Below are 25,689 nucleotides of genomic sequence, written 5' to 3'. Positions count from 1 at the left end.
TGTCTTTCTGAATCCAGCTTATTTCGCTCAACATAATGTCCTCCCAGTTGCATCCATTTTGTTTCAAATGGCTGACTTTCATTCATTTTATAGCTTAATAATAATTAATTTTGTATATACACTCTTTTATACATTCATCTGATGATGGACAACTTGGTTGATTGCAAATTTTGGCTATTGTGAAGAGTGCTGCTATGAACCTTTTTTTTTTTTTTTGCAGATCTTTGCATTTTTTTTTTTTTGATGACGAACTGCATCATGCTTAAGTACAGCACAATGCACCAACAGTGATGTGAATCCCTTTGTGCAATGCCTGGGGACTGCAAGAAGGGGCCAAGTTTACTCCTAAGGAAGAACAGATTTTAAGCAAAAATGATTAATAAAAACTGACAGGGATCCAAGTACTTGAGCCACCAACTACTGCTTCCCAGAATGTATATTAGTAAGAAACTAGATCAGAAACAGAGTACCCATAACTTGAACCAGACACTCACTTACATGATGCAGGCATCCCATATGGCGACTTAACTGCTGTGTCAAATGTTCATCTTCAGTGTTTTAATATGCAGTTCTTTGAACTGAAGAAGGTTGAGGTTTTCAATGATTTGTATTTCTTTTATTAATTGCTTTTTGTGTCTTACTCATTTTTGTATTAGGGGCCTCAATATACATGCACATAGTCACATATAAAAATGTAAGTATGTGAGTCTTGTTTTCTAAGTCGTACAGATTTTTGGACAGCAGTTTGTTACACAGAAGTTTATTCTTTGGACTGCATTAGATATAATTACAATACAATGACCTTCTGGAATGTTGACATCTGCTTCTGGGTCAGATACTCTCAAGGTCAGAGTATGGACAACAGTATGGACAGATGACTAAGATTGTGTATTCATGGGCAATATATGTTTTATGAAACCCAATTGAGGTTGCTTGTCATTGAACAAAGCCCAAGCACTGGATTTGATAACTAGAAATTGACCAAGTCTTCAATACATGGAGCACAGGGTGTTGAATAGAGAGGATTGAGAGACTGAGGGAAGGCACAGCTGAAACTACTTCTGGGACAGCTGTTTGTTTCCCTCTAAAATGGAGGACAACAGAGTGCCTCTCTCCCTTTGCTTAACAGCAAGCTTCCTGAGGCTTCCTAACATGCTAACAGCCCATAATAGTATGCATACATGTTGCATAGTAACTTGCAATCCCATAACAGTTATCTTTGCAGAACTGTCTTTTCACAGTCCCTGATAAAACTGAACAGAACTGGTTGCATCCAACCTTTGTAACTGGAACCATTCTCTTGAGAGAGCAAATCTGACCCCTTCCATGGCTCTGACCTCCTGTTTTGTGATTTGATCTCTTCCTCATACACTTGCTCCAGTCATGATCCCATTGACCATTAGGTCCTCACAAGAGGCCAGAGTAGACCATTCAGCCTTCAAATTTCCCACCTCCAGAATGAGTTCCATAAGTATCTTGTTTTATAAGTCTCCATCTTTGGGACTTCATCATAGTGATGATAGATGGACTAACACTGCATAACATAGTAGGCTCTACTAACCAGGGCTGTTAATGCTTTCCTTTCCTTTAATCTGGACCAAAGAGAAGCAGAGCTTGGACACATTTTATACTGGGTCTTTTGCACTTGCTTGTCCTTTTACTTAGAATTCCCTTCCTCACACATGCACATATCTTATTGTCTCCATCCTTTAGGTCCCCACTCAGATGTCACCTTGTCTGAGTGGCATGTGGAGGCCTTTGGAAGACATCTGTGTTCAGAGTGACTGCTCAAGAGAGAATATTCCAAATGCCATAGTGGGTTTCTGAGCTGACCTCCAGAACTGGAGCATGGCCAACATAAAGGAAGGAGATGAAATTCAGCTTGGAAAGGGCTGAGATCAAGCTGCTCAGCCAGGTAGGGAGCTGGCATGGGGTCCAGGTGAGTATTCCAGAACTGGAACTGGACTGTTTTACCTCCACCCAGTTCACTGCCCAACACAGAGATGGACCCACCCACAACCAGTCCATGTACATGCCCAGTGTCCTTAATGGGCTCATGCTGAGAGCCTCACTGTGCCAGCCTCCCAGAGCTGTCTGCCTATCATTTCCCACCACCATCCTCTCCCCTTTTCACTGAGATGCATCCTCCTTTTCATCTCTCTTACCAGAGAAACCTTTCCTCACTTCTTTGTATTCCAGGGGCATCAAGGGCCAGAAAGCACTTGTCTCAGCAAGGTCCCTGGCAGTGTATCTGCCAGAACACCCCAGCTCACTCTAGGGGCTGGCTGGGAAAGCCTCATTTTTGAGACCTGGTCTCAGATGTGAGACCACATTTTAGAGATCAGAACTGCACAACCAGATCAGAGTTAGGCTTGAAGAAGCTGTGAGGTGGTGTTCAACTCAACAATGTTGGCCAAAATCTCAGAAATCCCTGGATCTAGTGGATGGGACTGACAGTGGGCACAGGACAGTGCTGCAGGCAGTGGTCAGATGACTCCAGATATAGGTAAAAGATGAGGTAGATAGGAAGGTTTCTCGTGATGTTTCCTGGTCCAGCACAGACAAATTGCAAATTAGTGTCCCCATGCCCTATAGGCTTTATGGGAACTTACATTACTGCTGTAAGTGCTGCACTATGGGGAGAATTCTGGGTGGACAGAGCAATGGTGAGGACTGCAACTGTTTATTCAGCAGCCCAGAAGGGCTACCTCAGAGACCACTGCTCTGTGTTGGCCCTGGCTGAGGACAGAGCTAGGCAGAAAGTCCTACAGCTTCTCTAAGGTGTGGTAGTTTTCTCTCAGAAGGGAAGAACTCATCACAGATGTCATGAGTAATCTCTATGAGACAAAAATGGGAAACAATGCACCCAAACTTGCACACTCACAGAACCTATTCAAGCTTCAGGTTTCTGTCACCATGCAGGGGCATTTTAAAGCCTTCCTGGAAAATGAAATTTAAATATATGTTCATTTTGGTGCAGAAAATTAAAACCCATACATATGAAGAGTCTTCAGAAATTTTGCGAAAAATGCATATTATTAAAACCTAGAGGAGCCAGCACTGTGGCAAAGCAGGTTAAAGCCCTGGCCTGAAGTGCCAGCATCCCATGTTTCTGCTGGTTCTAGTCTCGGCTGCTCCTCTTCTGATCCAGCTCTCTGCTATTGCCTGGGAAAGCAGTGGAAGATGGCCCAAGTCCTTGGGCCCCTGAACACATGTGGGAAACTGGGAAGAAGCTTCTGGCTCCTGGCTTCAGATCGGAGCAGCTCTGGTCTTTGTGGCCATCTGGGGAGTGAACCAGAGGATGGAAGACCTTTCTCTCTGTCTCTATCTCTCTCAGTAACTCTTTCAAATAAATAAAATAAATATTTAAAAAACCCTAGATATGCATTTAAATATATATATATATATAAACATATTTTAATGCCATTTTGCCACCAACATTTTCAAAGATCCTTGGATTTCCAGTGCATTTCAGATCATGAAATAAAGTGTTGCTGTCTCATTGCTTTCATGTCAGCAAACAACAAAGAAACTTCTGTCCAAGCACATCTGGGAATATCAAAGCCCATCACAAAAAAACCCACTTAATGGCATGGAAAGAAAGCTGGAGCATGTGGGAGCCAAGTTCCTGGCACTGACTCTCTGCAGCCACTATACTTGTCCACATGTGACTGAAGGGAAAGGCCAAAGATTTGGCAGCTGATCCTCAGACACTACCCATTTCTGCAAGCACCGTGGCTTATGTATCCATGACCAGGATGAATCATGGATCCTTTCTTCTGGGCCAAATCATGTAAAGATGTGCCAGATGTTATCAGATGTGACTGTTTTAGAAGTACTTCTGGGGGGCTGGCTCCATAGAGCAGTAGGTTAATCCTCTGCCTGCAGTGCCAGCATCCCATATGGGCACCAGTTCTAGTCCCAGTTGCCTCTCTTCCAATCCAGCTCTCTGCTATGGCCTGGGAAGGCAGGAGAGGATGGCCCATGTGCTTAGGCCTCTGCACCCACATGGGAGATACAGAAGAATCTCCTGGCTCCTGGTTTCAGATTGGTGCAGCTCTGGCCATTGAAGCCATCTGGGAGTGAACCAACAGAAGGAAGACCTTTCTCTTCGTTTACCCCTCTCACTGTCTGTAATTCTACCTCTCAAATAAATAAAATCTTTAAAAAAAAAAGAAGTACTCCTAGACTCCTTGTTTCCAGTATTGTTCAGCCCAGCCAAAACATGTGAAAAGGATGCTAAGTCCCCCACCAGTCAGACAATGAAGGATTTTTCAGAGAAGGAAGGAAAGAAAGAGAGAAAGAGAGAGAAAGAGAAAGAAAGAAAGTGTGTGTGGGGGGGGCAGTACGTGCAACAGTGCATCTACCAGGCTTCCAGAGGTTTTTTTGTCACCTGAAGAGTGAGGAATATAAAAAATTTAGTTGATCTTACACACACAGAGATACATAGTTATATGCATGTAAATGCACATAGTTGGTTATTTTGGTTAAGAGGCTGGCTCATTTATCTGGATTCAATGGGTCTACTGCCTGAGTCTCATGAAAATTTTTTATATATTTAGTTTAAGATGTAGCCTTTTTAAAATTCACATAGCTACACCTATATATTGCAGCAAACCAGACCACTGTGTCACTTATAGACACAGTTGACACTGATTAAAGCAAAAGAACTAATTCAGGGGCTACACTCTTGGGCTACAAATTATTTTCCAATAAAGCCTGCTCCATAAAGAAGAGGGGACTATTATGCCAGATACACAGACATCAGTATAGGGGCACAGGAAATAAGAAGCAGGATTCCATGATACCTCGAAAAGAAACAATGGTCCTCCAAAGAAATCAAGATAGAAATCCTCTTCACAATAGCTGCAAAAATCTCAAATATTTAGAAATAAATTTAACCAAAGTGAAAGATCTCTACAACAAAAATTATCAAACATTGATGAAAGAAAACATCAACTATGCTAAAAACTGAAATTCTTTGCTCATCAATTCAAAGAAACAAAATATCTATACTTCCTAAAGCTATTAACAGATTAAATGCAAACCCTATCAAACTACCAATATCATTCTTTAGAGTTGAAAAAAATCCTAAAATTTATATGGAATCACAAAAGACACCAAATAGCCAAAGCAATCCTAAGTAAGAAAAACCAAGCTGGAGGCATCAGAATACTTAAAGCTATAGTAATTAAAACAGCATGGTACTGGCATAAAAACTGATAAATAGATCAATGGAACAGAATTGAGAGCTCAGAAATTAATTCACATTACATCAAGTCAACTGATTTTTGACCATACATTAAGGATAATCTCTTCAATGAATGGTGCTGGCAAAACTGGATGCATATATGTAGAAAAATGAAATTAGATCCATACCTCTTATCATATACAAAAATCAGCTCAAGTTGGATCAAAGACCTACAATTAAAGCCCAAGACTATTAAGTTGCTGGAAGAAAATGTAGGGGAAACATTCCAAGACATTGATGTAGGGAATGACTTCTTGGATAAGATCCCTAAAGCACAGACAACAAAAGCAAAACTAAATAAGTCTGACTATCTCAAACCAAGAAGCTTTTACATAGCAAAGGAAATGGTTAATAGACTGAAGAGGTACCCAAAAGAATTAGAAAAAATATTTTCAAACCAACTATCTTACAAAGGATTAAAATGCTGAATATACCAACAACTTAAAAAACTAAGGAGATAATGGTGCTGGAACTTCAGCCGCTGAGGCCTCAGAAGGTGGCTGAGCCGGTGCCTGTAGATTGGAGCGCCTCAGGAAAAGACTCAAGAAAAAAAACTGCAGAGGAAACGCTTCCAGATCTAGTGGATGTGACACAGAGGACCTACAGGGAGCCCACCGCGTGGAAACCCAACCACGGGAGACGAGCCGCAGAATCTCGCCAGTGTGGAAACGAACGGAAGGTAAGACAAAGATGTCAGAAACCCGAGACATTGTGGGGGAAAAGCAGAGGCCTCTCTCTTCACTCACCAAGCAAAACAAAGAGCAGGCGCCATTTTACATAGGTAAAGCACCGCCAACGACTTCACAAACTCAGTAACTTTGGAACTTTGGTGAAACTTGAGAACACATTGAGGGCTGCATAAACTCTTTGTGTCGTCCCAGGGGTAGATCAAACGAATACTCACAGAGGACAGATTTCAACTACCCTCAATTCCACTCACCTGTGCCAAATTACTTCCCAACTGAGTCAAAAAGAGAGAGAGAGAGAGAGAGAGAGAGAGAGAGAGAGAGCAATCCAGCAAGGAGCAAGGGAGAGAACAATCTGGGTGAGTCACTTTTTGCACAGCCTTAAACCTGAAGAATCAAGCGGAGCTCTCTGGCCACACACATCACAGCCACTAAGGATCCATCAAAGCAGACAGCCCACTTAGAAGCACAGTATAACGAGAAAAAAACACCACAGCAAAAAAAAAAAAAAACAACAAAACATAAATTATTTCCAACATGCCAAACAACAAACGTAGAAACCGAGGTAACAAGAGCAAGGAAGACACTATGAATGATGCCCCCAAATGAACAAGACACCCCAATCCAAGATTATGAAGATGAAGAGATAGAGGAAATGCAAGAAGCAGATCTAAAAAAATTGATAAGAACATTAAGAAGTTCTCAAAAACAAATTCTTGAACTACAGAAATCCTTAATGGACAAGATAGAAAATCTCTCTCGTGAAAATGAAATATTAAGGAGGAATCAAAATGAAATGAAACAGCTCATAGAACCCCTAATAAACATGATCAAAAGAGATCCTCAACACGACACGTTGTAATCAAACTCACCACAGTGAAACACAAAGAAAAGATCCTAAAATGTGCAAGAGAGAAATGCCAGATTACTCTCAGAGGATCTCCAATTAGACTCACAGCTGACTTCTCATCAGAAACCCTATGCTAGGAGAGAATGACGAGATATAGCCCAGGTACTAAGGGAGAAAAACTGCCAGCACAGAATATTATATCCTGCAAAGCTCTCATTTGTGAATGAAGGTGAAATAAAGACCTTTCACAGCAAACAGAAATTGAAAGAATTTGTCGCCACTCGTCCAGCCCTGCAAAAGATGCTTAGATGTGTTACATAGAGAAACACAGAAACAGGGTAACCAATATGAAAGAAGATAAAGGAAGGAAACCTCACAGCAAAAGATCACAGGAGTCTCAAACCATATATTAGAAAAAATCTTTGGCAAATGACAGGGCAAAGTTACTCCTTCTCAATAGTCACATTGAATGTTAATGGCCTGAACTGTCCAGTTAAAAGACACCGATTGGCTGATTGGGTTAAGGAACAAAACCCATCTTTTTGCTGCTTACAAGAAACTCATCTTTCCAACAATGATGCATACAGACTGAAAGTGAAAGGCTGGAAAAAGATATACCATGCCAACAGAAATGAAAAAAGAGCGGGCGTAGCCATCTTAATATCGGACAACATAAACTTTACCACAAAAACTGTTAGGAGAGACAAAGAGGGGCACTATTTAATGATTAAGGGATCCATTGAACAGGAAGATATAATGATTATCAATGTATATGCACCTAATTACAGGGCACCAGCTTATTTAAAAGACTTGTTAAGGGACTTAAAGGGAGACTTAGACCCCAATACAATAGTACTGGGGTACTTCAATACTCCACTCTCAGAGATAGACAGATCAACAGGACAGAAGACCAACAAGGAGACAGTAGATTTAAATGACACTATAGCCCAAATGGATCTAACAGATATCTACAGAACATTTCATCCTACATCTAAGGACTTTACATTCTTCTCAGCAGTACATGGAACCTTCTCTAGGATTGACCACATACTAGGCCATAAAGCAAGTCTCAGCAAATTCAAAAGAATTAGAATCATACCATGCAACTTCTCAGACCACAAAGGAATGAAATTGGAAATTAGCAACTCGGGAATCCCTAGAGCACGTGCAAACACATGGAGATTGAACAACATGCTCCTGAATGAACAATGGGTCATAGAAGAAATCAAAAGAGAAATCAAAAATTTTCGGGAAGTAAATGAGGATAACAGCACAACATACCAAAACCTATGGGATACAACAAAAGCAGTGTTAAGAGGAAAGTTTATATCAATAGGTGCCTACATCAAGAAATTGGAAAGGCACCAAATAGATGAGCTTTCAGTTCATCTCAAGGATCTAGAAAATCTGCAGCAAACCAAACCCAAACCCAGTAGGAGAAGAGAAATAATTAAAATCAAAGAAGAAATCAACAAGATTGAATCAAAAAAACATTACAAAAAATCAGCCAAACGAGGAGCTGGTTTTTGAAAAAATAAATAAAATTGACACCCCATTGGCCCAACTAACTAAAAAAAGAAAAGACCCAAATCAATAGGATCAGAGATGAAAATGGAAACGTAACAACAGACACTATAGAAATAAAAAGAATCATCAGAAATTACTACAAGGACTTGTATGCCAGCAAACAGGGAAATCTATCAGAAATGGACAGATTCTTGGACACATACAACCTCCCTAAATTGAGCCAGGAAGACATAGAAAACCTAAACAGACCCATAACTGACACAGAAATTGAAACAGTAATAAAGGCCCTCCAAACAAAGAAAAGCCCAGGACCAGATGGATTCACTGCTGAGTTCTACCAGACATTTAGAGAAGAATTAATTCCAATTCTTCTCAAACTATTCAAAACAATCGAAAAAGAGGGAATCCTCCCAAATTCTTTCTATGAAGCCAGAATCACCTTAATTCCTAAGCCAGAAAAAGATGCAGCATTGAAAGAGAATTTACAGACCAATATCCCTGATGAACATAGATGCAAAAATCCTCAATAAAATTCTGGCCAATAGAATGCAACAACACATCAGAAAGATCATCCACCCAGACCAAGTGGGATTTATGCCTGGTATGCAGGGATGGTTCAACGTTCGCAAAACAATCAACGTAATACACTACATTAACAGACTGCAGAAGAAAAACCATATGATTCTCTCAATAGATGCAGAGAAAGCATTTGATAAAATACAACACCATTTCATGATGAAAACTCTAAGCAAACTGGAAGGAACATTCCTCAATACAGTACCTATTGAACGGGGAAAAAGTTGGAAGCATTTCCGCTGAGATCTGGCACCAGACAGGGATGCCCACTCTCACCACTCCTATTCAATATAGTTCTGGAAGTCTTAGCCAGAGCTATTAGGCAAGAAAAAGAAATTAAAGGGATACAAATTTGGAAGGAAGAACTCAAACTATCCCTCTTTGCAGACGATGATTCTTTATTTAGGGGATGCAAAGAACTCTACTAAGAGACTACTGGAACTCATCGAAGAGTTTGGCAAAGTAGCAGGATATAAAATCAATGCACAAAAATCAACAGCTTCTGTATACACAGGCAATGCCACGGCTGAGGAAGAACTTCTAAGATCAATCCCATTCACAATAGCTACAAAAAAAATCAAATACCTTGGAATAAACTTAACCAAGGATGTTAAAGATCTCTATGATGAAAACTACAAAACCTTAAAGGAAGAAATAGAAGAGGATACCAAAAATGGAGAAATCTTTCATGCTCATGGATTGGAAGAATCAATATCATCAAAATGTCTATTCTCCCAAAAGCAATTTATACATTCAATGCAATACCAATCAAGATACCGAAGACCTTCTTCTCAGATCTGGAAAAAATGTTGCAATACATATGGAGACACAGAAGACCTCGAATAGCCAAAGCAATCTTGTACAACAAAAACAAAACCAGAGGCATCACAATACCAGATTTGAGGACATACTACAGGGCAGTTGTTATCAAAACAGCATGGTACTGGTACAGAAACAGATGGATAGACCAATGGAACAGAATAGAAACACCAGAAATCAATCCAAACATCTACAGCCAACTTATATTTGATCAAAGATCCAAAACTAATCCCTGGAATAAGGACAGCCTATTCAATAAATGGTGCTGGGAAAATTGGATTTCCACGTGCAGAAGCTTGAAGCAAGACCCCTACCTTTCACCTTACACAAAAATTCACTCAACATGGATTAAAGACTTAAATCTATGACCTGAAACCATCAAATTATTAGAGAGCATTGGAGAAACCCTGCAAGATATAGGTACAGGCAAAGACTTCTTGGAAAAGACTCCAGGAGCACAGGCAGTCAAAACCAAAATTAACATTTGGGATTGCATCAAATTGAGAAGTTTCTGTACTTCAAAAGAAACAGTCAGGAAAGTGAAGAGGCAACCGACAGAATGGGAAAAAATATTTGCAAACTATACTACAGATAAAGGGTTGACAACCAGAATCTACAAAGAAATCAAGAAACTCCACAACAACAGAACAACCAACCCACTTAAGAGATGGTCCAAGGATCTCAATATACATTTTTCGAAAGAGGAAATCCAAATGGCCAACAGACACATGAAAAAATGTTCAAGATCACTAGCAATCAGAGAAATGCAAATCAAAACCACAATGAGGTTTCACCTCACCCCGGTGAGAATGGCTCACATTCAGAAATCTACCAACAACAGGTGCTGGAAAGGATGTGGGGGAAAAGGGACACTAACCCACTGTTGGTGGGAATGCAAACTGGTTAAGCCACTATGGAAGTCAGTCTGGAGATTCCTCAGAAACCTGAACATAACCCTACCATACAACCCAGCCATCCCACTCCTTGGAATTTACCCAAAGGAAATTAATTTGGCTAATAAAAAAGCCATCTGCACATTAATGTTTATTGCAGCTCAATTCACAATAGCTAAGACTTGGAACCAACCCAAATGCCCATCAACGGTAGACTGGATAAAGAAATTATGGGACATGTACTCCATAGAATACTATACAGCAGTAAGAAACAATGAAACCCAGTAATTTGCAACAAGGTGGAGGAATCTGGAAAACATCATGCTGAGTGAATTAAGCCAGTCCCAAAGAGACAAATACCATTTGTTTTCTCTGATCGGCGACAACTGAGCACCAAAGGGGAAACCTGTTGAAGTGAAATGGACACTATAAGAAACAGTGACCTGATCAGCTCTTGTCCTGACTCTAGATGTACAATGTAATACTTTATCCTTTTTAGTATTTGTTGTTGTTGTTGTTGTTCTAGTACTAGTGGTTGAACTCTGTAATTAACACACAATTATTCTTAGGTGTATAAATTTTAACTGAAAAGTGATCCCTGTTAAATTTAAGAGTGGAAAAAGAGAGGGAGGAGATGTACAATTTGGGACATGCTCAATCGGACTTGCCCCAAATGATGGAGTTAGAAATGTGCCAGGGAATTCCAATACAATCCCATCAAGGTGGCATGTACCAATGCCATCTCAGTAGTCCAAGTGATCAATTTCAGTTCACAATCGATGGCTCTGATAGGTCTAAGAATCAAAGGGATCACACAAACAAGACAAGTGTCTGCTAATACTAACTGATAGAATCAAAAAGGGAGAGAAAGATCCAACATGGGAAGTGGGATACACAGCAGACTCATAGAATGGCAGACGTCCTAAACAACACTCTGGCCTCAGAATCAGCCCTTAAGGCATTCGGATCTGGCTGAAGAGCCCATGAGAGTATTGTAGGCATGGAAAGCCAAGATACCATGGAAAAGAAAAAAAAAAGAAGAAGAAGACCTAAATGAAAGATCTCTGTGAGTGAGATCCCAGTGGAAAGAACGGGGCCATCCAAGAAGCAGGTACCTTTCTCTGAAGGGAGGAGAGAACTTCCACTTTGACTATGACCCTATCAGAATAAGATCAAAGTCAGCAAACTCTAAAGGCTTCCATAGCCCTGGCAACTCATGACTAGAGCCTAGGGAGTTTACTGACGCCATGAACAAGAGAGTGTCAAATTGTTAAGTCAGCAACAGAAGTCACTGTGTACTTACATCCCATGTGGGATCTGTCCTTAATGTGTTGTCTAATGTGCAGTGATGCTATGACTGGTACTGAAACAGTATTTTTGCACTTTGTGTTTCTGCGTGGGTGCAAACTGATGAGATCTTTACTAATTATGTGCTGAATCGATCTTCTGTATATAAAGATAATTGGAAATGAAAAAAAAACCTGGTGTTAAATTGAAAATGGCATAGAAAATTAATTTTTTTTAAAAAAATATTATGTAGGATCTCTGTCTTTAATGTGCTGTACACTCTTATTTAATGCTATAACTAGTACTCCAACAGTATTTTTTTTCACTTTGTGTTGCTATATGGGGGCAAACTGTTGAAATCGTTACCTAATATATACTAAACTGATCTTCTGTATATAAAGAGAATTGAAAATGAATCATGATGTGATTGGAAGGGGAGAGGGAGCAGGAAAGGGGAGGGTTGTGGGTGGGAGGGAAGTTTTGGGAGGGGGAAGCCATTGTAATCCATGGGCTGTGCTTTGGAAATTTATATTCATTAAATAAAAGTTTAATAAAAAAAACTAAACAAAAAGCAACCAATGCCTTTGAGAAATGGTCAAATGACTTCAATAGACAGTTCTCAAAAGAAGAGATAAAATGGCCAACAAAATATATGAAAAAATGCTCAATATCACTGGCCACCAGGGAAATGCAAATCAAAACCTCAATGACATATCACCTCACCCCTGTCAGAACAGCTAAAATCCAAACCAGAGAGTAACAAATGCTGGTTAGGATGTGGAGAAAGGGGAAAACTTATATACTGTTGGTTGGAATGTAAATTAGTGCAGCCACTGTAGAAAACAATGCGGAAATTTCTTTAAAAAACAACTAGAAATAGGCTTGTCATATGATCCAGCAACCTGAGTACTGGGTATATACCCAAAAAACTTGAACACAATATATCAAAGAGAGACCTACATAATCATGTTTATAGCAGCACTGTTCACGATAGACATAATTTGAAGCCAACCAAGATGTCCCTGACTGGATAAAGAAAATATTATATATATTATATATAATATTAAAATATTATATAGTGTACAGGCAATAGAATACTATTCAGGTATCAAAGAGAATAAAATTCTACTATTTAAAATAAAATGGATGCAAATGAAGGACATCGTGTTGAGTGAAATAAGCCAGACTCAGAAAGACAAATACCACATGTTCTCCCTTATATGTGGCAACTAGAATTTATTTATTTATTTTTAAAGATTTATTTATTTATTTATTTGAAAGTCAGAGTTACAGAGAGAGAGGAGAGGCAGAGAGAGAGAGAGAGAGAGAGAGAGAGAACCAGAGACCATATGGGATGCTGGCGCTTCAGGCCAGGGTGTTAACCCGCTGAGTCAGAGCATCAGCCCATGGCAACTAAAATTTAAAAAACAAAAAAGAAATGTCTGCTTGTATCAGTACTGCTGCGAATAGAGCTTTGTAAATTTGCTTTATAATTTTGTCAAACCAGTGGTTAAGAATGTTATACTGATCACTAAGTAACTGAAAGTAGATCTTTGTAAAAATTAAGACTGAGAATATGAGAGGGAGGATGAGGAAGGATTGGAGCATGGGTGGGAGGGAGGGTAGGGGGAGAATTATCACTATGTTCCTAAATCTGTATATATAAAATAAATGAGGGGCCGGCGCAGTGGCATAGGGAGTAAAGCAGCCGCCTGCGGTGCCGGCATTCCATATGGGCACCGGTTCGAGTCTGGCAGCTCCACTTCCGATCCAGCTCTCTGCTATGGCCTGGGAAAGCATTAGAAGGTGGCCAAGTCCTTGGGCCCCTGCACCCACATGGGAGACCCAGAAGAAGCTCTTGGCTCCTGGCTTCAGATCGGCACAGCTCTGGCTGTTGCAGTCCATTGGGGAGTGTACCAGCGGATGAAAGACTTCTCTCTCTCTCTCTCTCTCTCTGCCTCTCCTTCTCTCTGTGTAACTCTTTCAAATAAACAAATAAATCTTTACCAAAAATAAATAAAATAAAATAAAATACATAAAACATACAACGTAAATAAATTTTTAAAAAGAATTTTATACTATTATAGTTTTAATAATCTGTGATAAGATTTACTGGTCATTTTCCATTCAATTATTGTTTATAGCCATTGTAAATATTTGCATTAAACTAGAGTCTTTTTTCTTTTTGCTTGTTACACTGTTTATTCATTGAAGTAATAAGCCTTTTTATTGTGATGTAAATTTAAAATGTCATCTCAAAAATTAAAAAAAAATAAAGAAATGGAGAAGGAAAAACAGTGGGAGGGAGAGAGGGGGAAGAAGGGGAATATTGTTATGTTCTTAGAATGTATCTACAAATCACATTGGATCTATTAAAAACTAATCAATATTAAAATGAAAAATTTAAAAGTATTTATTTGAAAGAGTTACACAGAGAAATGAGAGGAAGAGAGAAAGAGAGGTCTTCCTTCTGCTGTTTCACTCCCTGATTGGCTGCAACAGCTGGAGCTGCGCCAATCCATAACCAGGAGCCAGGATCTTCCTCTGGGTCTTCCCACGTGGGTGCAGGGGCCCAAGAATTTGGGCCATCTTCTACTACTCTTTCAGGCCATAGCAGAGAGCTGGATCAGAAGTGGAGCAGCCGGGACCCAAATCAGTGCCCATATGGGATGCTGGCACTTCAGGAGGTGGTTTTACCTGCTACACCACAGCACCAACCCCAAAATAAAATTTTAAAATAAATGTAAGTATATAGTTAATCCAAAAAATTATAATGTTGAGGCCATCACTGTAGCACAGCAGATTAATGCCCTGGCCTGAGCACCGGCATCCCATATGGGTGCCAGTTTGAGACCCAGCTGCTCCACTTCCAATCCAGCTCTCTGCTATGGCCTGGGAAAACAGTAGAAGATGGCCCAAGTCCTTGGGCCCTTGCACCCATGTGGGAGACCTGGAAGAAGCTCCTGGCTCCTGGCTTCAGATCAGTGCAGCTCCAGCCATTTCAGCCAATTGGGGAGTGAACCAGCAGATGAAAGACTCTCTCTCTCTCTCTCTCTCTGTTTCTGCCTCTCCTCTCTCTCTGTAACTCTAACTTTCAAATAAATAGATCTTTAAAAAATTATAATTGTATCTTCCATGTTCATTAAATTACATGTGTGGATTAGGTTTAGTAGTCTGTTGTGGTTCCCTTCATCTTTACAAGCTGGTGCATAATTTTGAGTGTTAAGCACATCCCTTATACATGTGAATTTTTAAAATTAATATATTAACTAGTTTTGATCTATAAACAATAGGTTTTACTTCCTTATAGTCAGTCTCTTTCCCTTTTCCTTGATGTCTGTCTCTCAGGCCTGCTCTGTTCTTTGTCCTGCCCCTGTTCATTTTCAGATGTTTCCTCATTTTCATGCTTCACACATCTCTCTTTTCCCCTTTCCCCAAAGAAATCTCTCTTTGTAACATTCCTCTGATTATATTGGACTCACCTGACCATCATCTCCTGTAACATGCATGCTCCATTTGCCCATATGACTGTGCTCAACCAAACACAAGTTCTAAGTTAAAATTATTAAGTTTGGAGAAGGTGAAATCAAAATCAAGCACAAAGTATTTCTGAGTGTGGGATCCTGTAGCAGCTCCACATTCTTAAAGCTGGCATAGGTTGAGAGTTACTCATCAAATTTCTCTGGTGCTATGTAAGCATGCTGAATATTTTAGAGTAACTGTCAAAATTATAGAAATTCAGGTTGTAAAAAACAGACAATACAACAAGGGTAGGTTGGGGAAAGTAAATAAAACTGCTCCAAATATGGAGGAAGCATTATAAAGTGAAATAATTCTCTCCACATTCACAGTGTTCAATTAAGTTTAAACCTGAAGTTGCTTTTATGTAAGTTTTTATGTGGCAAACTGCAACCTGGCTTGACACCCAGCCCAACTGAAAGCCTACTTGTGAGCATATGTTTAGAAAACGTCTGCCTATTAGCAAATCACAGCAGCTGAGCATCAGTCAGTTTCAGGTAATCAGATTCAAATAGGGTAAAACACTCAGCTGTAACCCATTGCATCATCGCCAGAAATTTGTTGGCTCCATTGCAGTTCTGAGGGTTGCCGGTTCTAGAATTATGAGTAAAAGCCAGTTAACATTTTTCTTTCTTTTATAATTTGTTGTAATTTTTTGTTTTGGCAATTATGGTTATTGGAATGGTTTGAGGACAGACTAAGAATTCTGTCAGGGGAAAAAAAGATGTGGGTTCACCAATTTGTCTATTTAATTTCTTTAAATGAGAAATACGAACAGGCAAAATAAAAACTGTTTTAGGCGGAAAAAAAGGGTAGAGCCTGTTAGGACCCTAGGTACATGGTATGCACTCAACAGGACTCACAGGAGCTGCTGCTATTACTGTTGATATTGTTGTCAGTGTTATTTCACCTGAAGAAAAGCAAGGCTGGAAAGAACAACAACCTGCCTCTTTCCCATCCTGTGCTCAAAGAAAAATAGCCCAGAGAATCACTCCTAGGCCTCCCTCTACCTCTTATTTTTAGAAATCACATTGATGAACATTGACTCCTCTCCCACTGATGAGATTCAGAAATAGAACCAAAGAGGAGAGATGAAATGGCTGAAATTGTCCACATAGGCATTGCAGATCGATGTCAAGTTGAACCAGTAGACTACAAAGATAATGAAGATCCAGAATTATTCCAGTCAATCAAGAATTTTAAAAGTCCCTGTGAGGTCCTTTGGGGCCCAGATGGAGGAGGTATCTGGCAAACAAGCCTAACTGTCCTCATATGTGTTCCTATAAGCTGGTGATGATCAAGTTCAAGTGGTGAAGGCTACAAAGAAAAGTAAAAAACTTCATTCAGAATCAAGAAAAATGATAGTTATGAATTTTCATTGCCAACTTTTTAACTTTTTTGTTAAACTGACAAGAAGATTGAGCTGACAATAGAAGACATTAGGAGAATGACAGAATATGCTCAGGAAGCATTAGAAATAGTGCACAAGAAAGGTTCCATCTGAGGTATGTCAACTGCTGATATCTAGATTAGTGCTCTGTAGGGTGCAAGACAAAATCAAACTACACAATAAAGGTCAAATGAGTGGAAAAAGTGCATTCAGATGAGTGAAGAATCTGACTAGTTTTGCAGTGTCAACATCTATAATACATACACTGGTGACTATGTACATACATGCACAGGTTTTCAACTGTGTGTGTGTGTCTGTGTGTGTATGCAATTGCATATAAAATGCGTATAGAGCTACAGACCCATAGGCCCACTTTTGTGTATATTTTCAAGCAGGCATACTGAATGGATTGGTCCAATGTCTCCAAAGTACTGTATATATCTTCAGCAAGAATGTAAGAAAAAAAATTGAATATATATGGAACAGATTTTAATAATAATTATCAGAGTAGTATCAATAGTGGACTAATTGACTGCAATGTATTCCTAGCTGTTGTGCTCCATAACTGTCAAGTTGTGGACCAACATAGATTTTTCTTATTTTTACGTTCTTTTAAATTGGTATCTCATAAATTTTTATTTTAATCTGATAAGCAACTCCCACAGGAAAATATCTTTGTAATTTTTTGATATCCCAGTGAGTCTAGACTATAAACTCTGAATATATTTATGACTATTTCTAATTTTAAAAAGATTTATTTATTTGAAAACTAGAGCTATAGAGAGGCAGAGGCAGAGAAAGAGAGAGGTATTCCATCTGTTGGTTCACTCCTCAATTAGCTGCAATGGTGAGAGCTTTGCCCATCCAAAGCCAGAAGCCAGGAGTTTCTTCTGGGTCTCCCATGTGGGTATAGGGGCCCAAGGACTTGGGCCATTCTCTACTGCTCTCCCAGGCCATAGCAGAGAGCTAGATCAGAAGTAGAGCAGCTGGGACTTCAATCAGAGCCCATATGGGATAATGACACCACAGGCAGTGCCTTTACCTACTATGCCACAGCACTGGCCCCACCACTATTTATTTCCAAATGGTCATTATCTTACAGCTAAATTTGACAATGTCTTTTTTTAATTTTTAAAGATTTATCTATTTGAAAAGCAGAGTTACAAGGAGGCAGAGAGAGGGAGAGAGAGAGAAAGAGAGTGAAGAGTTAGAGAGAGAGAGGTCTTCCATCCTCTGGTTCATTTCCCAAATGGCTGCAATGGCCAGAGCTGCACTGATCCAAAGCCAGGAGCCAGGAGTTTCTTCCAGGTCTCCCACATGAGTGAAATGCCCAAGGACTTAATAATAGAGAGCTGGATCAGAAGTGGAGCAGCTGGGACTCAAACTGGCACTCATATGGGATGCTGGCACTACAGGCAGTGGCTTTACCCACTATGATGTAGCACTGGCCCCTTGACTGTTGGGAGCCACTGTGCTGGGTTCCCTGTGTAGGCCTTTGTTTAGACTAACCTTCAACTGTGTTCCTGTAAGGAGGAGTCACTAGAAAGTCCATTTGTACAGCTCACTGATATGGTTAGCGCCTGGCCATCTGGCTTCAGTGCTCTCTTTCTTGTACCTTGATAAGCATGTCTGCTAGCTGAGAGACCTCGCTGTAACTCCCTTTCTCAAATTGATACTGATTCCTGTGAAATTATTCCTTTGAATTATGTTGTGAGATGACACCTGCTTGCCCTCGACTGTTACAATCCTTGCCTTGTATTATATAAGCTGCTTCCTTCTCCAATAAAGTGAGCCTTGATCAGACTTTTGTCTTGGCTCCATTCTCTGTGCCCTTGTCCCTCTTTTCATTCCCACTCCCTCCTTCAGGTTCTGTTCGACAGGTGCGGCTGGCCCGCATCACTTGACAATGTCTATTAAGAAATAAATAAATTGCAGGTCATTGTTTTATTTGTTTTCCCTAAGAGGAAAATAATTTTAAAAATTTTACCAATTTGGGGGCTGGCACTGTGGTGTAGTGGGTAAAGCTGCTGCCTACTGTGCTGGCATCTATATGGGTGCTGGTCCAAGTCCCAGCTGCTCCACTTCTGATCCAGCTCTCTGCTATGGCCTGGGAAAGCAGCAGTAGAATATGGCCCAAGTCGTTGGGCCCCTGCATTCACGTGGGAGACCAGGAAGAGCTCCTGGTTCTTGGCTTTGGATCAGCACAGCTCTGGCCTTTGCTATCAATTGGGGAGTAAACCAGCAGATGGAAGACCTCTCTCTTTCTCTCTGCCTCTCCTTTCTCTGTGTAACTCTGACTTTTGAATAAATAAAAGAATCTTTAAAAAATTTACCGATTTTTATTGTAGTTTTGTATTTTAAATTTCAAGTGTTTTCTACACCAAACCTAGCAAAACTGGAGATGATAGTTTGTGATTTATAATAAGCACTAGACAATTTGCAGTTTCCTGCATCACAAAGAAATTTTTTGATAAAAAAATTAGTATTAATAGCATTGTAGGCCATGTAGAAAAACTGGAAGTAGAACACTTCTGCAGGTTTTGTTCATGAAATGTCTATTTTCTGGAGTTGTGGCTTGGAAGCTGCAAATGCTCAAGGTTCTCACATCTCAAGGATAGAATGTGTTGGAATCCACTTCAAGGGGGAACTTTAATATAGTGTAAGCCACAGCACAGGGCCTGCCAACCCAGGGTTAGGAGTCTCTGTCCAGGGGCCAGAGACTAGGTCCATTGAGACCTCAGCTGACACCATCTGAGGTCTCAAAAAATATATCACCTAACAGGTGTGGTACTACAGAATAGAGTGACCTTAAACAATGTTGTTATTATGTTAACCAATCAGGCCAGGTAAAACTACATCCATCAAATAGTCTTCAATAGGGTCCAGAGACCCCCATCCCCCATTTCCTCTCCTCTGTGAAATCCTCTCATTACTTGGTTAATGACACTCTTAGGATCATTGGTTGCTATTCTCACCCTGTCTTTTATGCTACCATGTCTGTTTAAGTGTTTACAGGAGGTGATAATGGAACAAACCAAGGTCTTCACCAACCAGGCAGTCAACCAAATGCTACTACAGGGATACATTGGTCTCCCCACTCAGGAGACAGTCTTGAGACATATCCCTATGCCAGAGAGAGTAACTCGTTGCCCCATGTCAGCAGTAAGTAGCTCTAAAGACAGATCATCATCCCTCTACCACTCCTGGAATTTGGGGCTGATGTAATCCATACAACATGTGCTTTATAAAAAGCAAAAGGGGGAATGTTATTAAAATGGCACAGTCTTATCTGTGGTGCAATCTATGCCTCAGATGCCATCTTAGGCTCTAGCCCCAGCTGGCATTGCTAGAAGCCAGATGACCAGATGCCCCAACCACAAGTGTCAGCTGCACTCCCACCCTAATGGGATTCACTGCTCCTATTTCCCTGCCCACCCCCCTGGCAAAGGTTTAACAGGACCTGTTCCAAAACGCTTGCTCTCTTTCTTATTCTCCCTTACTCTCTCTTTCTCTCTTACACTCTCGCCCTCTCCCCTCAGCCTGTCAGGTTTCCCCCACCAGACAATAAACCTTTCTCTTCAAAAAAAAAAAGGAAAATGCCACATTTTATTTTAAAGAAGGCACAATATTTAGGTAGTTTTTGTCAGCTTTTTTCTCCTATCAGTTCTAGCATCTGCAGTAGAATGATGATGTTGACACCTTCAGGCCAGAAAATGTCTTCTTTAACCTTCCATTCCTCCTAAGGCATGCAAACCCTGCAATCAGATCCCGTTAGGAATCTGCTCATTGACAGTCTTTTCTTCCTTGTCCCTTGCTTTGCTACATGGCTTGTGTCCCCACTGGAGTGATGGCCGTGAATGAGACAAGGATGTTTATGATGAGTGCTTCATAATGAGACATTGTTGTCCTCATCCAAGAAGATTTCATTTTATGTCCTCTTTGTACTCAGGAGGAAGACCCAGGTTACTCTCTGGGCACTGTTGTAAGATAGGTTTTGTCAGCACATACTCATTGCCTGCCATGTTTGGTGTGGTAGAGACTACTGCTAATTTTGTGAAATAGTCTAGTCCCCTCCTTTTCATAAACTTGACTCTCATTGGCATCTGTAGAATCTTTCAGAGCTTCAGCATACATGGAAATGAGAGCTTGGCACATGTATCTCAATCTTTTCGTACTACTGGGCAGATTTGAGAAAATGTGTGTTGATTGCATAATACCTAGTTTACTTGGCAGGCACTTGCATAAATTACAGTAAACCAAATTAAATGAAATTTAAACAAAAATAAATTTGGTCACAAAATGTAAATAAGAGAAATGGACAAAGTCTTAGATACATAAAATCTACCAAGTTTAATTCAAGAAAACCTAAGCAGACTAATAACAAGTGATGTGATTGAAGCAGTAATTAGAATTCTCACTTCAAGGAAATGTCAAGGACCTGATGGCTTTCCTACTGAGTTCTACAAAACACTTAAAAAGGAACTAACTTCAGAGTTATAGAAACATTTAAAGAGGAACTAACTCCACTACTTTTTGAACTATTTCAAAATATTGAACAGGATGGAACTCTGTAAAGCTCTTTTTACAAGCCCATTATTACTCTGATACCAAAAGTCAAAGGCATAACACAAAAATACCATAGATGCAAAAATTGATGACAAACAATTAACAAAACAAATCCAAAATCACATCAAAAAGATCATACAGCACAATTGAGTAGGATTTATCCTAGAGATGTAAGGGTGATTCAGCATTCACAAATCATTAAACATCATACATCACATCCATAGAAGAAAGGTAGAACCATATTGTTATCTCGATAGATTCAGAGAGCATTTGATAAAATTCAGCATAATTTAATGAAAAAACTATCCTCACATTAGGTGTAGAAGGAATATGCCTAAAAATTATAAAGACTATATGTGATAAACCATCAACCAATATCATACTGATTGGGAAAGTTGAGAGTACTTTTTCTCAGATCTGGAAGACAAGGATGTACACTTTCACCACTCTTATTTAATATAGTATTGGATAGGTTTATTAGCAAGACCAATAAGGTAGAAGAAAAAGAAGGCATCAGAATAGGAAAAGAGGAAATCAAAATACATGAGGTTATACACGGAAAAACCTATACATTCCACCAAAAAGGTGTTAGAACTTATAAACCAATTCAGTAAAGTTGTAGGTTACAAAATAAACATAGAAAAAAATATGCAAATGAGGAATTTACTGAACAAGAAATCAAGGAAGAAATCCCATTCACAATAGCCACAGAAAATCAAATGCTAAAAAAAAAATTAAACAAAGAAGTGAAAGTGGAGATTATAAAACACTCATGAAAAAATCAAAAAAGACATAAAAAATTGGAAATCTATTCCTTACTCATAGATTGCAAAAGCTAATATTATTAAAACATCTGTATTACCTAAAGCAACTCACAATGTCAATGTAATCCCTACCAAAATACCAATGACATTCTTTAGAGAAATAGAAAAAAAATAATAAAATTTAGGGAATCACAACAGACCCAGAATATCCAAAGAAATCCACAGTGGAGAAAAACAAATTCACACAGAAGGCATCACAATACCTGGCTTTAAAGAATACTATAAAGATATAGAAGTTAGAACAGCATGGTACTGGCATAAAAACTGATACATAGAGCAATGGCACAGAATGGAGAGCCCAAAAATTAATCCACTTACATATAGTCAACTGAATTTTGACTAAAGTGCCCAGACCATATGTTGGAGAAAGAATAAGCTCTTCAATAAATTGTGCTAGCAAAAGTGGATGTATATACATAGAAAAATGAAGTTAGCTCCATACCTCTCACCATAATCAAAAATCAACTCAAGATAGTTCAAAGACCTAAATTTAAAGCTTGGGACCAGCTGACCCTAACCCTGAGAAGCTGGCAGCTCCAGGAGGCTCCAGCAGGAGTGCAGAACACAATAAGGTGGCAGCTCAGGGTGAGCAAGCAGGCACACAGAGTGCAATGAGGGAGCCCAGTCATCTATCCACTACAGCCTCCTCTCTTCAAGCAGAAACCTGACCCCATCTGAGAGACACCCCAGCCCCACCCTCTTCAAGCCACCAGGGCAGAGCCTAGCTAGCAGTGTAGGGGACATGAGGAGGAGCCACCTGCCCACTCCCTCTCCTTCCCTTCTTTTGGGCTCCTCACTCCCCCACCACTGCAGAGCAGCACCAGGTCAGGGTCAGTGGCCAAAGTCAGTAAAAAGGAACTCAACTCCAACCACAGGGGGCCAACCAGATCTGAGAAAAAGAGCAAAAAGAAGCAGTTGATGACGTGAAAATGAAATAGACTTAATGAACAAGCCAGTAAGGAGATTTTGAAAGTAGAACAGATATAAAACAAATTCCTCACAATTTATTTTTTAGAAGAGGCCAGAACTGATCACCAGAATCACAAATTTGGGGGTAGCAACTTGGCAACCATCCAAAGTATCTGCACTGCTTGGGGAGGAGAATGAAGAGGTGCTGCCTAATCTGAAAAGAGTTGAAGTGACAGAATTTGAAGGTATTAAATCAGTTAGAGAATAGATTTTTATTTTGATGAAAATCCTTACTTCAAAAATTAAGTTCTCTCCAAAGAATGCCATCTAAATGAGAGTAGTGATCCATCTTTAAAGTCCACTGAAATAAAATGGAAACATTGAGAGGAGGTGATGAAACATTCAAGTCAAAGGCAGAACAAAGCCCACAGGAAGAGGGAATGTGAGGAACCAGAGTGCTTCTTTAGCTTGTTTCCTGACCACTCTGTTGCAGGTGCACAGGACTTAGGAGAGGTCATCAAAGATGCTATTTGGCTGAATCCATTACAATACTACTTGGTTCCTGATATGGATGACAGGGAAGGGGAGGAGGAAGAAGATGAAGAAGAAGAGTTCGAAGACATTGATGAAGAAAGGAATGAGGATGAAGGTGAAGAAGATAAAGATGATGATGAAGGGGAAGAAAGAGAGTAGGATGAAGGAAAAGATGGCTAATAGAAGACACCAATGAGTCCAGCTTTTTTTTTTTTCCCTCCAGTTCCTGGGAGCAAGTTGCCATCTTGTTATTTTTATTTTGATCTCTTTTGTTCTGAGCCTCTTGTTTTGATGTCTCTTTTCTCTACAGCATGTTTCTCACCTTACTATGGGTGCAAGGGCCTAAGGGCTTGGGCCATCTTCTGCTGCTTTCTATTCCAAGGTATTTAAAATTGTTTAGCTAATTGTGAATGGGACTGATCCTACAATTTCTTTCTCAGCCTTGAATTATTTTCATATAAATACTATTGATTTTTGTGTGATTTTATAACCTGCAACTTTAGTGGGCTCTCTTATGCATTCCAGTAGACTCTTAATTGAGTCTTTGGATTGTTCTATAAATAGAATCATGCAAATATGGATTATTTGACTTCCTCCTTTCCCATTTGTATCTCTTTACATTTCTTGCTTAATAGCTCTGGCTAAAACTTCCAGTACTATATTGAATAGTAATGGTGAAAGTGGGCATCCTTGTCTGGTTCCAGGTCTTAGTGTAAATGCTTCCAGCTTTTCCTCCATTTAAAATTATGCTGTCTGTGGGTTTCTCATATATTGGATTGATAGTGTTAAAATATGTTCTTTCTGGGACCATCAAAGAAGGAGGTACCTTCCTCTGAAGGGAGGAGAGAACTTCCACTTTGACTATGACCCTTTAGAAATAAGATTGAAGTTGGCGAATGCTAAAGGCTTCCATAGCCTCGGCAACTCATGAATAGAACCCAGGGAAATTACTGACACCATAAACAAGAGTGTTAAATTGTTAAATCAACATCAAGAGTCACTGTGCACTTGCGTCCCATGTGGGATCTGTCCTTAACGGGTTGTCCAATGTGAAGTAATGCTATAGCTAATACTGAAACAGTATTTTTACACTTTGTGTTTCTATGTGGGTGCAAGCTGATGAAATCTTTACTTAGTAAATACTGAATCGATCTCCTGTATATAAAGATAATTGAAAATGAAAAAAAAGCAAACAAACTTGGTGTTAAATTGGAAATTACATAGAAAATTAATCAAATTTTTAAAAAAATATCATGTAGGATCTCTGACATTAATGTGCTGTACACTGTGATTTAATGCTATAACTAGTACTCCAACAGTATTTTTCACTTAGTGTTGCTATGTGAGGGCAAACCATTGAAATCTACTTTATATATACTAAACTGATTTTCTGTATATAAAGAGAATTGAAAATGAATCTTGATGTGAATAGAAGGGGAGAGAGAGTGGGAAAGGGGAGGGTTGCGGGTGGGAGGGAAGTTATGGGTGGGTGGGGGAAGCCATTGTAATCCATAAGCTGTACTTTGGAAATTTATATTCATTAAATAAAAGCTTTAAAAAAATGTTCTTTCTCGGCGCCGGCACACCGGGTTCTAGTCCCGGTTGGGGCGCCGGATTCTATCCCGGTTGCCCCTCTTCCAGGCCAGCTGTCTGCTATGGCCCGGGAAGGCAGTGGAGGATGGCCCAAGTCCTTGGGCCCTGCACCCACATGGGAGACCAGGAGAAACACCTGGCTCCTGGCTTTGGATCAGCGCAATGCGCCGGCTGCAGCGGCCATTGGAGGGTGAACCAACGGCAAAAAGGAAGACCTTTCTCTCTGTCTCTCTCTCTCACTATCCACTCTGCCTGTCAACAACAACAACAACAAAAATGTTCTTTCTATACACAATTTGTTTAAGGTTCTTTATCATGAAAGGATGCTATATTTTATCAAATATTTTCTCTATATCTATTAAGATGACCATGGAGCTGGTGCTTTGATGTAGTAGACTGATTCTACCTGCTATGCCAGCATCCATATGGGCACTGGTTCATGTCCTGGCTACTCCTCCTAGGATC

The 25,689-nt window shown here is 39.8% G+C and overlaps 1 pseudogene; it reads left to right on the top strand.

The window, feature by feature from the left end:
- The first annotated feature begins 1,928 nt into the window (after positions 1–1,928).
- On the top strand, positions 1,929–23,790 carry LOC133754758 (protein SET-like; annotated as a pseudogene).
- The last annotated feature ends 1,899 nt before the right edge of the window (positions 23,791–25,689 follow it).

This window comes from Lepus europaeus, unplaced genomic scaffold, assembly GCF_033115175.1.
Source record: "Lepus europaeus isolate LE1 unplaced genomic scaffold, mLepTim1.pri SCAFFOLD_29, whole genome shotgun sequence".
Taxonomy (NCBI): Eukaryota; Metazoa; Chordata; class Mammalia; order Lagomorpha; family Leporidae; genus Lepus; species Lepus europaeus.
The sequence above is the reverse complement of the archived record's forward strand: the minus strand, read 5'-3'. Positions and strand labels throughout refer to the sequence as shown.